Genomic DNA, 17,805 nt, shown 5'->3' on the forward strand with positions numbered 1-17,805 from the left:
TGCTATCTTCTTTTTGTATTAACATATAATGTATTGGGGCACCTGGGTGGCTCAGTCGTTAAGCATCTGCCCTTGGCTCAGGTCATGATCCCAGGGTACTGGGATCGAGTCCCACATCGGGCTCCCTGCTCCGCGGGAGGCCTGCTTCTCCCTCTCCCACTCCCCCTGCTTGTGTTCCTTCTCTCGCTCTCTCTCTCTGTCAAATAAATAAAATCTTTTAAAAAAACATATAATGTATTATTTGTTTCAGAGGTACAGGTCTGTGATTCAACAGTCTTGCACAATTCACAGCGCTCACCATAGCACATACCCTCCCCAATGTCTGTGACCCAGCTACTCCATCCCTCCCACCCCCCACCACTCCAGCAACCCTTAGTTTGTTTCCTGAGATTAAGAATTCCTCCTATCAGTGAGGTCATATGATACATGTCTTTCTCTGATTGACTTAAGATTTTATTTATTTATTTGCGAGAAAGAGCAAGAGAGTGAGGGCGAGAGAGAGTGAGAGAGAGCGAGAGCTGGAGGAGCAGAGGGAGAGGGACTAGCAGACTCTGTGCTGAGTGTGGAGCCCGATGTGGGGCTCGATCCCAGGACCCTGAGCCCAATCAAGAGTCAGATGCTTAAACAACTGAGCTATCCAGGTGTCTCTCAATGAGGTTCTTAATATGCTCACAGATCTGGTTATTTCCCAGAGAAAACACCCTTCCAGATATCTCAGCTCTGTGCTATGGGGTTTGTCAGCAGATGTTGCATCCTTCACCTTCTCTCTGGTCTTGGCTATCCAGTATTCCCTTCACTCTTGCCCTTCCATACATGCCTCTTATCTCCCTTCCTCTATCTCTCCCTTTTCCCTCTTTTCTTTCCCACAATAGTTGCTGCAAGCTTAGTTTCAGCCAATACTTTTTTCTGTCTCCAGGTTGGAGAAGCCCTTTATTCCCTCAGAAATCCGTTGAGCTAACTACCCTTTATCATCTCTACTGGGGGTTGGTGCCACAACATTGATTTAATTAAAGGTATAATAAAATCAAGCTGCAGAAAACACTTAGAATGGTAATTCTCTAGCTTGTTACAAACCACTCTCTACTGCCTTGTAGATTGGAAACTGGGGGCATGGGGGATCAAGTATATGCTTTATTTCTTATTCATGATAGGACTGGGGGGTGCCCACTTCAATTAGTGTATGCCTTTCTGTGAGCAGAGTTATCCCAGCCAGCTCAGTGGGGGGTCTGGCATGATAAACTCGATTCTGAATATGTGGGGGAACCTGAGTTGAATGTCTATGAGTGGCATGCAGTGAGGTATTGGCATGTCAGATAGAAGTGTCTTTAGGAGATAGAGTCGGACCAGGTTCTTGTCTGCTCTATTTGGCCATCATCCATTAAAACCAACTAAAAAAAAACATTACTAAAACTCAGTAACCAAACTGACAGGACAACTATTTGTCAAAAAACAAGGCAACAAAAGGTAAGCGAAGTGAAAGGTAGGTTGGATAGTAAGGGGTAAGGGGAGGCAATTATTTTGACAACCCCTATCAGGACAAATCAAATTTGTTGCGGAAAGACAGCAAGTTCTCAAAGTTCTCATGGGGCTTGCTTAGGTCTAGTATATTCTTATATTCCTTACCTTGGGTCCCTGCAGTTCAAAACTAGAAAATGTCATGCCTCCCCTCCCCAAGACGGTGCTCTACCCCTTAACAAAAAGGACAAAGGAATCTAAATAAGTTCAAAGTTCCTTAAAGGGGACACCCCCATCATGAGTTAACTCTGGCATTTCTCTTTAGCATGGTACTCATCCTGGGTGGTACATAGGACAAACTGAGGAAAATTTAATGCTCTAACACCAGTCATTGTGCATTTTCTAAGATGAGGTTAAAGGGTTTTAGTCATGCGGAATCTCTGAAAAGATGGACTCTGCCCTTGTTAGATTCAAGGATGGGGGGAGTGAGGAAGTGGTTTGTGACCTCTATGCCCCTAGGCTGCCACACACCCACCCCTCTGACTTTGGGGTAAAGCAGGGGAAGGAAAAGAGAAAGTAAGAAATGCTGGTTTCCTCTGCTGACACCAAATCTCTCTTCCTACTTTCTATCACATCCTCCCCCCATCAGTCACCTTCACAGGAAGAATTTGTGCTAATGGCCTTGTAGAATTTGGAAGGCAAATGCCTCCTTCTATCCAACTAGGCCTAACATAGTGCAAGCAGCCTAATGTACTTAGTTTAAGAGACAGTTGACTTGTGTTTGAATTTTGGCTCCATCATTTTCTTTACTATGTGATCTAGGGAAAATTGCTTAGCTTCCTTGTGTCTCATTGTCATTATCTGTAAAATAATATGGTAATACTAATGCCTACCTCATTGAGGGTACTGAAAGAATTAAATAACTTAATAAATTTGATACCCTAAGAAACATGTTTTGTAATTAATAAGTTCTATATGAGAGTTTGTTACCAGTATTCATGGAAAGAGCACTAAAACAAGTCCAACTGATCTTTACCATTTATAAGTCACTTCATCTTCCTGTCCTCAGCATTATTACTATAGAATGGGGGGAAAACCTCATTTCACATTATTACTTTGGGGACTAAATTAAATGACATAAATCAAACATCAGGTACCTAAGAGGCATTCAATACCTGGGGAATTTTTTTTATTCCCCCATCTTTTACTTACAAAGAACCTATGCTTCAAGCCCTGGCAAATCCCATGCCCTTAAGCTTCAAGATCTCTTCCCTAACTTGCTTTCACTAAGAAGTCTAAAATCAAGTGATCTCTGCCAACTCTATTCCATTTCCATTATTTATTTAGATAATGGTATTATTACTGCCATTTATTATGCATCCACTTATTGAAATGGTACTGTAGTGGTTGCTGAATGGGGTTATGCCACCTTCTCTGAGAAACTTTCTCAACACTCTCCCCCTGCACATCCCACCCCCCAGTTAGTTCTTTTCTCTGTGCTCCCTCAGAGCTCTATGCATGCTTTTACCTCTATTATAGTTTGTTGAATGAGTGAGTGATGAAAGAAAGACAGAAAGACAAAAAGAAGCTTATCTCAGGTTCCAGAATATGCAGACATCACCCTGCCACTAATGACTAATGGAATTGATGATCAAGCCACACTACCTTGCCTAATTTCATCCATAAACATGATTCATGTCTGTTTCTGTTTGATTTTCAAGGTGAAATTGTGGATTAAGTTGGAAGCCGATTCTTATTAAATAGATATATATGATACCTATTCCTTGCCAAGCACTATGCTACTAGGCACACTGGAACTATAAAGATAAATAAGACATGGTTGTTCCCTTCAATTAGCTCAGAATCAAGCTGGGGAGCTGAGAAACATGTGAAGAGAAGCCTAAGGACACCAGTCAGTGGAATATTGTGGGTAAGAGTATGGTCTTGGGGATTAGATGGCTTGGATTGGAACCCTGTCTCCTTCACTTACTACCCATGAACAAATTACTTAGCCTTGTTGAGCCTCAATTTTCTCATCTGTACAATGCGGCTGTTAATAAAAGTACTTAACTCTGGGCTTCTTGGGAGGATTAAATGAAATCATGCATTAGCTGATACCTAGGTACACATTAGGCATTCAGTGTTAGTCACTAGTGGTGATGTCAAGGGTTTGATGTAGACACTGAGAATTCCAGAGTTGAGAGGCAAAGAGATCGGCATGAGGTGGAGATCAAGTCAGTGGGGCTCCATTATGCAACGCAGATTTACACTTAGGCCTTGATTAAGAGAGGGAGTAAAGAAATGGGAAAAGACATTCCAAGTAAGGGACATAGTGTGTGCAAAGGTGTGCTGGGGCCAGGTACATTTGAAGACCAGTGAATATACCAGTCTGAAGGAGGCAGTTTATGTAAGAGAGAATTGGACAATAAAGGAAGGGGAAGAAAACTTTAGGGAAAAAAAAAGTATGTTCAGACCAAGCTCAAATTCTGGATCCACCACTTCTAGCAGTTAAGATTTTAGGCAAGTTACTCTTTGTATTCCAGTTTCTTCATCTTTAAAATTAACTTTCCCCAGCTTTTTCCAATCTTGCTCCAGTCTCAATTCGGTCTTTCTAGAAAGCATTATTTGAAGGATTTTATGTGAAATAACCCATTTAATACTCACAATGACCTTATCATGCTATTATTATTCTCTTTTTGTAGGTGAAGAAACTGAACAGAGAGGTTACATAACTTAATGAATGTCACACAGTAAGTGGTAGAGACATAATTTGAACATAAGCAGTTGTTTTGTTGTTGTTGTTGTTTTTTTTTAAATTTGGAAGCCAAGGGAAAACAAGCAAGATGTCAATGTAATGAAAGAAAAAAACTTACAAATCACAGCTGTCTGACCTTAAGTTTAGGCCTAGTTTGTCTTGGTTAATAAAACTAATTACCTGTCCCTTAGCTAAATGAATAACAATAATAGTACCCTTTATTTAGCATCAAAGTCCTATGGGCTAGGTGCTGCATTTAGTCCTCTATGAACATATTTTCTTGTCACAGAAACCCTATGAGGTAGGTACTGTTATTCTTCCCATTTTACAGAGACACAGAGTTAATTCATTTGTGCAAGGCTAAGATGCAAGAACTGAGATTTGAATTGAAGCAGGCTGGTTCCAGATACTGCTAACTTAGTCATGAGACAAGATAGTTAAAAACAGAGGGGTTGGGCTTTAGGGGTACCTTTTTTAGGGGTACCTTTGAAAAAACAAAACAAAACCAATATGAATGATGACAAAGCTGGTTTCTTGTTCAGTATGATTGTTCTGGTTTCATAGTTAATTTCACTTCCCAGATTACATATGTGACATTCCTATGTCCATATGCCAGGGGGCCTTTTAATATGTGTCTCCCATATCAAAACAGGCTTATAGGAGACTAGCATGTAGAAGGGGGTCATTTCTACATGAGATTGGAACCTACAAAGAATCAATTCATAGTGCCAATCCAGATCCCTGTCTGGCACCTCTTTCATACCCACACATTAGGGCCACTGTAAATTGGAGTGGTAGGTTGAAGGTTTGGAAAGGTGTATATTGTGGTGTTCGGTTCTTACTCTAGTGTAACTGCCTGTCATGTCAACTCTATAAAGACAGCCTGCCATTGGGCGCCTGGGTGGTTCAGTTGGTTAAGCGACTGCCTTCGGCTCAGGTCATGATCCTGGAGTCCCGGGATCGAGTCCCGCATCGGGCTCCCTTCTCGGCAGGGAGTCTGCTTCTCCCTCTCCCACTCCCCGTTTGTGTTCCCTCTCTCGCTGTGTCTTTCTCTGTCAAATAAATAAATAAAATCTTTAAAAAAAAAAAAAAGACAGCCTGCCAATGTTCAGTTGATGTCTTATCTTTATAAGAATAAAGGAAATTCTTTAAAAGAATAAAGGAAAAGATAACCACTGCCTTTCCTCTTATTGTTAGAATAATTAGGAAGAATAGTTTGGGGTGGTTTGAGGTTCAAATTCATCCAAGAACCTCAAAGTCTGGCTGTTTGCATTCCATAGTTATTATTCTGTCATATTCTCTTTAAGAAGCTTGAAAAGACACACAACCCATGGAAGACCAGATAAATAAAATCTTGTTTGTTAACTAGTAACCTCAGGAAAGCTGATAAATTTCTTTTGGTCCACTTTGTATTTGATCTCTGATGTTTGAACCACACTCAGGGCCATTTGACACTGATTAGATAAATCATACAGGCCCCTTTCTCGGTGATGTGAGTTATGAGACTTGCTACAAAGTTGTGAATTGGTTATATCATTTGTTTCTAGCAAATGATTTTAGTTATAAAGTCTGCTATCATTTGGATCCCTTGAGTAGAAGCTATAGTTCTTTTAACTATATTAAGAAATACATTTCTGTTCTATTTTGCTAATACGCTAATTTGCCCATATGTGAAAAAAAAAACCAGTATTCTTATTCATTTGAGAACACTGAGAGATTATATCTGTAAAAAATCATTATGGCTTCATTTCTCACTTCCCAGGACTTCCAGTATTTCCGAGAAAAGGGGAGAAAAAGGATGGGGGAGCACTGGTCCAAGTAGAATCAAAAAGGAATCTTTAGAAGCATTTCCATAAATGGGGCCTAGTCAATGCATTTTGGCAGCCACTGAGTCTCTCCTGGAGACAAGAGGAAACATAATCCCTTGCCTCAAGGAGTTTACAATCTATAGTAGTTGGGAAGAACAGGGTAATCTCCCGATGAGAACAACTTTCAAGTTAATGTTAGATAATTCTGGGAAGAAGAGAATATAAACTGAGAATTCCTTCATACTCAACTTGAGAGACTCTCTGAGAGTATATGTATTCCCCTTTAATAGAATATAAATTCAAGGAAATTTCCCAAAACTGGTAAATCTGCAAACAACTTCTCACACAAGTTGTTTCAGATAGCTTCCCACTAATGCTCCAGTGATCTTCGTTTTTCGATGGTCTTTCAAATTTTCTTATTACATGATATAGACAGCTTTGGTTAGGTGCCTGGAATAATCTACTTTTTCAACAAATATTTGTTGAGTACCAACTATTTCAGGAGCTGCTCTAGGCATTGAGGATATAGCAGTGAAAAAAAAAACAGATCAAAATCTCTGCTTTTGTAAGGCTTATATTCCACTGGTACTGTATTAATAATCCTCACCATCACTGTATAGCAGCATTTTGTGCAAGAATGCACACCACATATATTTGCTCAAAGAGGAGACATTTGAGCAGAGACCTGAATGATGTGAGAGAGTAAGTTGGAGGAAGAGTTTTCCAGGCAGAATAGCAGCAAGTACCAAAGCTCTTGTACATGAGTATTCAAGGAGCAGATTAATGGAATAGTAAGGAGGTCAGTATGGCTGAAGTGCAAGGGAGCAAGGAGATTGGATTCAAATTTCTTTAGAGCACCCACTGCATGTCTTTCACTTTGCTAAGTGTCGGGGATACAATGGAAAGCAAAGCAAATATAGTTTCTGCCCCCTGGAGCTTATAGTCTAATGAAGGAAATAGACATTAATTAAATAACCACACACGCAAATCTGAAGGTCCAACTTTGAAAAGTTCTGGGAAGGAAAATTTTCACATGCTGTGAGAGAGTAATATGAAGGCCTAATTTAGACTGGTAGATCAAGTAAGGCTTCTCAGGGAAATTGCTATTAGTAGATATCTGAAGAATGAATAGGAGTTAAGTAGGTGAAGAGTGAAGAAAAGGAAAAGCACTTCAGACTGAGGGAACAGAGTGTCCAAATCCCCGCGACAGTAGAGACTTGGGAAGGAAAAAAGGCTGAAAGAAGGCTAGTATGGCTAAGTGTAGAAAGTAGGGGGTGCACGCTTTGAGGTGTGACTGGAGATATAGCGGGGAACAAACTGTAAAAGGCCATGTTAAGAAGTTCTGTTTTCTAAAAGCAGTGAGAAACAACCGAGGAGTTTAAAATGTGTGTAGCACAATCAGATGGGTTTTCTATAAAGGTCACTGACTACAGTGTGGAGTGGATTGATTGAGGGTGGCAAATACGGATTCAGGAGGATATTGAGGTAGTCCAGGTGAGAGATGTTGATGGCTTGGACTATGGAAGTAGCAGGGGAAGCTAGTATGGCAAGAGAGAAGTGGGTGAATTCTGGATATGTTTGTGGGGTGGAGCTTATAGGATTTGCTGATGACTTATATGTGGGAATGAAGAGGTAGGATGTGTCAAGGAAAATTTGCCAGGGTTTTACCTGGTGCAGATGGGTGCATGTGGTGTCATTTACGAGATTAAGAGTACAGTAAAAGGACAGACCATAATTTGGAGGGGATGGTTATGATTTCCATACACACATATGTAGAGTGGTGCATTGTTCTGTGTTCAAGTTGGTTGATTGTACTAACATAAGAGTTCATATGAATTCTGTATACTTCTTTTTTTTTATTTATTTGATGGAGAGAGACACAGCGAGAGAGGGAACACAAGCAGGGGGAGTGGGAGAGGGAGAAGCAGGCTTCCCACTGAGCAGAGAGCCCGATGCAGGGCTCGATCCCAGGACCCTGGGATCATGACCTGAGCCAAAGGCAGACGCTTAACGACTGAGCCACCCAGGCGCCCCAACTTCTATTACTTATTGTAATAGACCCTCACGCATCCCTATAATCTGGTTCAATCCAACATTTTCCATCCAAGCTATTCACTTCAGCAATAACCGTTAAATATACCCTAGGCAATTCCAGCTTTAATGCGCCAGATCCTACTGTTTCACTGCTTAGGATGCTTTCTTGACTCATCTGTAAAACCAGTCTCAGAATCTTTAATACAGAGGGCACTTTCCATCTAAATTCTAATAACATTTATTGTCTGCAACACTTAACTGACATTTATTAATCACAAACAGGCCATTGCAAAGTTCATTTGTATGTCAGTTGTCTGGATTACAGAATTAGTTTTCCTATAGAAAATCTTTTATAAACAAAATCAGTATCTTGAAGAGATTATTTGTACTCCCATGTTCATAGCAGCATTATTCACAATAGCCAATGTATGAAAATAAACTAAATGTTAGTTAGAGGGTGAACGGATGAAGAAAATGTGATATATATAGGAATATTATTCCGCCATGAGGAAGAAGAAAATCCTGCCATTTGTTACAGTATGGATGGATCTTGGGGATATTATGCATCAGTCAGAGAAAGAAAGACAAACTATGTATGGTGTTACCCATATATGGAATCTAAAAAAATGATTGAACTCATAAAAACAGTAGAATGGTGGTTGCCAGGGGTAGGGAGTGGAGAGTTCGTGGAAAATAGGTAGAGGTTGGTAACAGGGTACAAACTTCAGTTATAAGGTGAATGAAGTCTAAGGATCTAATGTGCAACATGGTGACTATAGTTGATAACACTGTATTATATAATTGAAATTCACTAAGAGAGTAAAATTTAAATGTTCTCATTAAAAATGACTATGGACTCTGAGAAACAAACTGAGGGTTCTAGAGGGGAGGAGGGTGGGGGAGTGGGTATTAAAGAGGGCACGTACTGAATGGAGCACTGGGTGTTATACGCAAACAATGAATCATGGAACACTACATCAAAAATTAATGATGTGAAGTATGGTGACTAACATAACATAAAAAAAAAGAAGTGGAGAGAAAAAAAAAATATTGTGAGTTCCTCAAAGCATCATTGGACCCTGAGAGGCAGCTGGGATCCCAAAACCCTAGTCCATATTTAAGTCTGAATAGAGTCTCAGAAGATACTCGGAAGGACTCCCAAGATTTGGTGCTAACAAAAGACTATTTTTGCAACCAATATTAGGAAATCTCTGTACTTTCCACTCAAATTTGACATAAACCTAAAATTTATCTTAAAAATAAAGCCTATATATTTTTAAAATGAGATAATAAGTGCTCTGTAAAACCCATATGGTAAAGAAAAGAAAAATCAAGAGGGAGATTAGAACTCTGCCAAGTTTAAGAAACTAAAAAAGACAAAAAAGAAACATTTCCCCATTATAATGAGCATAACAATAAAAGAGGGAGATCATAGAGGAACAGTAGGCCAAACTGACACATCAGAATCATGTTTATCAATGACAGAATAGAACCACTTACTAACTTTTGAATAAAAATAGACCATGCAGAAATATACAAAATAAGAAACGACATGTGGAAAAATGAAAAAAATATCACTGGTAACCTCTATTAAAACTAGATTTAAAAATCATAAAAAATTAAATAAATAAAAGTAGGTAAATATGTGAGGTGATAGATGTGCTAATTAACTAGATGGGGGACTCCTTTTACAATGTAAGTGTATGTGAAATCATCATGTTGTATACTTTAAATATCTTACAATTTTGTCTATACTTCAATAAAGTTGGGTGCAAAAGACTTAAAGTACTGAAATTAAAAGCCCATTATGAGAAAGAATAGGCTAAAATATTTTGTGAATTACATAGTAACAAATATATCTGTGTAAAAAGAAAGAAAGAAAGGAAATCTTTTATAAATGGTTGTTAGGTTCCAAGGCTAGTTCATCAAACCAATTTAGTTTATAATGTAGCTGAAGTTGGAGACATTTCTGATACAAAAGAAAAGAAAATGATATTCTTAAATGAGTTGAGAAAACAATAAAATTGAGTAAGAAATTATTTTATGTATTTGGAATGCTATTGCTTGAGAAAATCAGGTTTAATTAGAGGAGGATGAAGAGGTAGATTGAGAGTTTTGTGGAAATTTTAAAGAGGGCTTCTGAAAAGTTTCAAGGGCATTAGAGCCTGATGATGCTAATTCTTTATTATGTTTAATTTAATTTCAAAACTTATTTAAAAGTTATCTTGGTGCAGGTGTGTTTTAACATTACACTTCTGTATAGCTATGATTAGGGTTGCTTTATCTTTCAGTGTGAATTTTTTCTTGGCTCACAAAGGTAGCAAATGCATGCAGCTTTTTTAATTCAGAAAGTTATAATTTTTTTAACCTAGAAAGTATAATTATTGGCATTCTGTCTCAAATTCATTCTATCTGTCCATGGGCCTTCTCTATGTTTATCTCTTTCTGACTACTATTGCACAGTATCAGGTACTCTTGGTTTTATAGTCCCATAGCAAAACGCCTCTTAGGAGTAAGTAACTAACCAAAGTCAGAATTCAAGTCCCCGCTTTCTGGCCTGTCTTCACACTCAACTGGCTTCTCTTATGTGGTATGACCTTCAGCTAATAGATTGGGACATTCAGGACCATTCCTTTGAGGCTAGAAGAAGCTGAGGGACCTATTCCATAAGGTGGAGTCAGCATTCCTTTATTAATGCATACTGATCCCCAAAAGTCAGCATTAGAAAGATGAAGGATGGGAAATTAGGAGCTCAAGCAGAAAGGGAAGAATATTGGGAATGATTCCTGATGTTGATATAGAGATGCCCATAAGAAAAAATAAATCAGCTGTTCAGGAATCAGACACAATTTGTACAAGTGAAATTACAGACACTATTCACATGTGGATCCTGCTTTTACAACCACTTAAAATTCTTGTTTACTGATATCTTCAGTTTAGCTACTAGGTTCTGTGAGAGTAGAGACTTTGTTTTGTTCACTGCTATATCGCCAGAACTATAACAGGACAGGGCATGGAGAAGGAACCCAATAAATGTGTTTTGAATAAATCAATGAATGAATATTAATTTTAATTTTAAACCAGAGCTTTTCCTTACAACTCCTCTAGTAACTCAATAAATATGGCCATTTCTGTACAATTCTAAATATTGTAAGTTCCTCAGATGCTGTCTACAGAGTCACCTAGAACAAAGACGCTTCCCTATGTACCCAACCCCTGAAGTAACTATACCTGAACTGGTCATGTTTTAAAGCTTTCATCATTAATTTCAGAACCCACATTTTTTCCAACAGTCCTCATCGCTCAGTCACCTCCTTACTAGTCTTTCTAGATGTCACTGAGGCAAGGTTCCTTCTTTCCACAGACCTTAGTCTTCACACGTAGGTATTTGCCTGAACCAGAATACATTTACATTTTAATTTCATTTTTGTAATTCTAGTACAATATAAAAGGAAGACTATTTTCAAACCACAGTTGATTGAATAAGAAGTACAGCAATTTTTGCTGTCAAGAGTCCATTTTCTGGGGCGCCTGGGTGGCTCACTCATTAAGTGTCTGCCTTCAGCTCGGGTCATGATCCCAGGGTTCTGGGATCGGGCATCAGGCTCCCTGCTCGGCGGGAAACCTGCTTCTCCCTCTCCCACTCCCCCTGCTTGTGTTCCCTCTCTCGCTGTGTCTCTCTCTGTCAAATAAATAAATAAATACATCTTTAAAAAAGAGTCCATTTTCTTCCACTATCAACTTATACATAGTCCAACACCCACACCATCAAGGTATGAAATGGGAACTTACCAATGTAATGTACCTTTTGTACATTTCTTTGGCTGTTTCTTTTAACAGGAAGGATTTAGCAAAGCTATTCTCAAAACCACAAATTTCAGATGATTTGTCTTAAAACTGTTAAAGCACTGTTTTCTCTTATTCTGCTATTTCATAATAACCTCAGTCTTACTTTAAATGTTGAACTTGGATTTGATTTAGTTTACTTCTAATTTGGAAGTGAGCAATAAATAGCATTTGCATGTTATTAAAGCAGACTATAATCAAGTTGTGAATATCTGTTTATGTTATATTTCTATACACTGAAGAGAAGTCTGTCACCAAAGTTGCTGGTTGACTGAATCTAAATAAGTTGATGCACATTTAATCAACAGATTGGATAGAAATGGATTGTCACTTGCTAATTGAATGGAATAACAGGGGAGGAAAAATTTTAAATTCACCTTTCTTTTGACAAAGGGGTAAATCTAAAGAAAGCTTTTTCTCTTTTTTTATAAGGCTGAAATAGCAATTTCTGACTCTTACTGCTTCTGTGGCAAGTGACATGAAAATGCAGTTTTGTGTCTAATTACTCTTCATCGTTTTGCTGCCATAAAGCTTCTGTGTGCCAACAAAAATGTCTTCTTACCAGGAGAAGAAGGGGCTCTTGTCTGATAGAGAATATCAGTTAGGCAGCTATCATTTTGATCTGCTTATTTGGGAAGTTGAAAATTACCTGCAGTACCTGTATATCTCTTGCCAAACAAAGAAAGTAAAAAGAAGGCAAAGACTGAGAGGGACAAAAATCCTGTTAAGATGCTTAAAGTTGTGTACCAGATTTTTCTCCTAATAGCAGGGTTTTAACTGTTGCTAGAAATGTATAGCTCTCTGCTCACGACCCCAAACCTTCCAGCCTTTTTAGCCACATGACATGTTTTTTCTATATTCCTGAATTTATTTTCCTTCTTTATTCCATTCTATTCCAAATCTCCAAATAATTGGGGGTGACTTTTATTCAACTTCGAACAATTGCCTGGACTCATGAGTCAGCAGATATTTTACCAATACAGCATTAATTAGGTAAAAAAACATGCAGTCCTCATTGGTGCAGACTCTGACCAACACTATACCCAAATGCCCCAGGAATGATCCTACTTTAAAATTCTTTAAATGTTTATTTTTTTCTCATTATAAAGACAATTACTGATCACTGTGAAAGAAAAAAGGTTGGTAAATAAAAATAAAAACCAAAAAGCACAAAGATTTTATGAAGTTTTGGCTTAACACATTTTCCTACTTTCGGTCTTTCATGGGTGTAAGAACTTATTTCAGTTACTGCTGCAAAATTTAGTTGTTTAAAACCACGATGTTTTATGATTTTTCATGATTATGTGTGTTGACTGGCAGTTCTGCTTCATGTACTATCAGATGAGGTGCTGGGATGGCTGGAAGGTCTAAAATAGTCTCATCCACATGGTGGTTGATTGGTGCTAGCTGTTGGCTAGGAGTTTTTGGACTTTTGGCTGAAGGCTTGGTTTTCCTTCAAGCAGGCCTCTTCACATGGCTATTTGGGTTTCCACACAGCAAGGCAGCTAGGTTCAGCAAGGAGTGTACTAAGTGGTGAAAACAGAAATTTTAGATCCCTAAGACTCAAAATTACAAAGCATCATTTCTGCCACATGCTATTGGTAAAAATGAGTCACAGGGCCAGCCCAGAGTCAATGTGGGAGGAGACCTTACAATGGTGTGAACACTGGGAAGTATGGTTCTGTTGGAGATTAACTGCCACAGAGCCCTTCCCATCCCTTCATCCCAGTATCCTTTGCACCTTTGCAGCCATAACTGGGCAGATTTGGGGGAATGGGGATGGTGGTGGTGGTGGTATGTGTGTGTGTATATACACACATATATGTATATATATATGGGAGTCAGGTTAAGGTGATTGATTGGATATGCAGCTGAGCGACCCAATATTGCTGACTCCTAATTTACGTTTTTGACCCTATTTCTAAGTAACTGACCATTGAGAAGATTGATGAAAATCATGGTTTCAGCTTAAACATTACTTCCTCAAAGAATTCTTTTTTTTTTTTTTTTAAGATTTTATTTATTTGTCAGAGAGAGAGAGAGAGTGCACAAGCAGGGGGAGTGGCAGGCAGAGGGAGAAGCAGGCTGCCTGCTGAGCAAAGAGCCTGATGTGGGACTGGATCCCAGGATACTGGGATCATGACCTGAGGTGAAGGCAGACATTTAACTCACTGAGCCACCCAGGCATCCCATCCTCAAAGAATTCTTAAGGAATTTCCCCCAATTATTATTTCCTTTATGTCATCATTGTTTTAATAATTTCCAATTTATATTTCTTTTATATACATTCATGTGGTTATTTGTTTTATGGGGTTTTTTTTTGTTGTTGTTAACAATCTCATGTATCACATAAAAGTAGGGACTTAATCTTTCTTGTTCAGACCAGCACCTAGCACAGGGTCTGACAGAGTAGATACTTGCTGAATTTTTGTTGACTGAATGGGTGGCTGAAAAGGAACCTGAATGTCTGTCCTCATCACTCATTCACTCACACACATGCAACCAAAGTAATCTAGTCCTGGCTTATAAATAAGAAGTTCTTAATAAATATTATTCCCAAAACTGTGGGAGATAAGAAAGTGATATAGATAAATTTCAATCAAACTAAATCTTTTTGTGATATTTGTTTACTATAAGAAAATGCCACTTCCCCATTCTATCTTGGAAATTTCAGCTTTATCCCCAAACTTTGTACCTCTATTTCCAATGGCTGTAAATCACTACCTGGATGTCTCATGTTTACATTAAATATAACCAGTCCTATTTCAGCATCTTTGTTTCAATTCAATTAGCTTTCCATTCTCTGCCATTGATAAGAACATCCCCAATTATCTTTTCTGTTTTGTTCATCTTACCCAGCCAAGGCCTATTGTCTCTTCCATTTTATATTCCTGTGGTTGCTACCATAGGTTGGGTCTCTTATTTTATATAGGGACAAGGTTGACAGCCTCATCAATTCATCCTTTAAATTCAACAAACATTCATTTAGCACACACTATGTGTCAGGCACTGAAGATACAAAAATATTTATGACCCAGTTTCTGTCTTTGAGGAATTCATAATCCCTTTGGGGCATATAATGATTGCTATTGGAATCTATTAGTGCTAATAGAGGTACTGTGTTGAAATAGAGGGGAGGGCAACAAACGGGGATTGGGAAATATGAAAGAGATAAGAGTGAAGAGATTGCAGAGCAGTGAGTCAGGAATGGTAGAACAAAAGAAATTATATTTGATTGTATGGTGACTAACAAAACATAATAAAATAAAATTTAAAAAAAGAAATTACATTTGAACTGAGTCTTGAAGGAAGAGAAGTTCAACCAGTGACCAAGGAGAAGAAATGTATGAAAAAGTGGGAAAATACATATAAAGGCATGAAGGTATGAGAAAGCAAGGCATTCAATATGGATGGAACACAAAGTATGCAGGAAGGAGAGAGGGAAGATGAGGCTGAAAGTCTAAATAAGGGCCATAATTCTAAAGACCCATGTACAACATACTATGTAGTTCTGTATTTGAATTAAAGGATTTTAAGCAGAGCAACAACATGGTTAGATTTACATTTTAGATAAGTCATTCTTACAGCCAGTGTGGAGAATAGACTTGAGATGGTAAGAGTGGGGAAAAGAGATTAATCCAGACAAGCAATGATGAGGATCTGAAGTAAAGTAGTGGTATGGAAGCTGAGAATAAGAAAACACAGTGGAAGAGGGACAAGGAGAAGACCGGAAACAAAGAGACTAGGTAATATGAGGTTTGAAATAGGATTTGTCAATTTGGTGGCTTTAGTAAAAGTGTTATCATGCAGTGGTAGAGTTAAAATCAGATTTCAGTGTGGGAACTGAGAAAGTAGAGACAGGATAGAAAAATATTTACAGACATGTGGAATAAAGGGTATGAACTAGGATGATGTTTATAGGGGGAAAAAAAAACTTGGGTGAAATTGACCCTTTTGTTGGCTCAATATTATTTTTAGTAGATAAAGCTTTAGGGTATATATTCCCTGAGAAGAAAAAGTCCATGGAAGTAGAGAGGTTGACTTTGTAAAAAAAAGACAGGGGATAGTTGCTGGAGAAAGACCCCAAGGAAGTGGGAGGAGATAGTTGAAATGGACCCCTCTCAGGGTAGTGGTACAGATACCACTCACTCTCAACTATAGTAGTTATAAGGTAATTTTGGAATCACATAACCCTAGGTTCAAATCCCAAATCTGCCACTTGCTACCTGGGTGAACTTGACAAGCACTTAACCACTCCAAACCTCAATTTTCTGTTATAAATTGAGAATAACTGAATCTTTCTCACAGTGTAGTTGTAAGGATTACATGAGACAGTAAGTGCTCAAAATGGTAGCTATTATTACTAGGGAGGATAGGATAGGGGCAAGCTAGATATAAATTTGGCAGTAGAGAGTAAGAATGGAAGGTATTCCTACATAAGTCCTTTACCTTTCTGTCAATAAAGGCCAGTTGCTGAAAGCAAGCAATGGGGGGGTGGGTAAAGGACTGAAGAAAACTGTTAAAAAGCTTGGAACCTGCTGAGAGGAAAGAGAGAGGGAATTGCTGAGGAATAAGATTGCTGAGCATCATCAAGTGCTCTGACTTGTCTCCTGTCCTTCAGTCTCGTGCCCTCAAATCCATCTTGCACAATGGCACTTGATTAATATTCTCAAAAGGATACATTAATCATGTCACTCCTATATATGTCTGCTGAATAAAGTCCATGCTTCTCTGTGTGGCATTTCAGGCCATCTGCATTCAGATGTTTTCTTTCTATGCCAGCTTCTGAAAATCTACAAACCAGCTGAACTCTTTACTGTTTCCCATCTATGTATTGTCTTCTCAGTTCTGTACTTTTGTTTATGCTGTTCATTACACCCCAACCTCAGGTTCATTCCAGAAGTTTATAAAGTACAGGCTTCAGAGTCCTGAGGAACTGAGGTTTAATTCAGATTCTACCACTGACCAACCATATGTCCTTAGGGAAGGGATGTTGCTATTCTATGCCTCAGTTTCCTTGTATAAAATAGGTATAACAGTGGGCGCCTGGGTGGCTCAGTTGGTTAAGCCACTGCCTTCGGCTCAGGTCATGATCCTGGAGTCCCTGGATTGAGTCCCGCATCGGGCTCCCTGCTCGGCAGGGAGCCTGCTTCTCCCTCTGACCCTCCCCCCTCTCATGTGCTCTCTGTCTCTCTTATTCTCTCTGTCTCAGATAAATAAATAAAATCTTAAAAAAAATAGGTATAACAGTAATACAAGTTGTGTAGGACTATGGACAGGCACCCTGCACATTATAGAAACAGTAAATTATAGCTAGCATTCAAGTACAGAATATTTACAGAACATCTGTCATATATTAGGCACTGTGTTAGGCTTCATGGATACAGATATGAAAAATACACTTGAAAACCCACAGGTCTAATGAAGGAACAAATGCTTAATTTAGTATAAGGGTGCCAAGAATGGCCTCAGAGAGGAGTTGGTATTGGAAATGAATCTTGAAGAATTTGTAGATATTGTCAGGTAGTCAAGATATGTAAGTGGGATGCTCTAACTTCTTGAAGAGCTTCTGAAAAGATGATGAAGCAATCAAAAGCTGGCTCATTTGCTGAGTAACACAAACAGCTCATGAATTGGTTGGAATTGCTATTGTAATCAACAGAAGCTTAATCTAAAACAGACAATATGTTTATTAAAAGAGTGCGGGGTGGGCGCCTGGGTGGCTCAGTTGGTTAAGCGACTGCCTTCGGCTCAGGTCATGATCCTGGAGTCCCGGGATCGAGTCCCGCATCGGGCTCCCTGCTTGGCAGGGAGTCTGCTTCTCCCTCTGACCCTCCTCCCTCTCATGCTCTCTGTCTCTCATTCTCTCTCTCTCTCAAATAAATAAATAAAATCTTTAAAAAAAAA

This window comes from Leptonychotes weddellii, chromosome X (genome assembly GCF_054177405.1).
Source record: "Leptonychotes weddellii isolate Sample4059 chromosome X, ASM5417740v2, whole genome shotgun sequence".
NCBI classification, from domain to species: domain Eukaryota; kingdom Metazoa; phylum Chordata; class Mammalia; order Carnivora; family Phocidae; genus Leptonychotes; species Leptonychotes weddellii.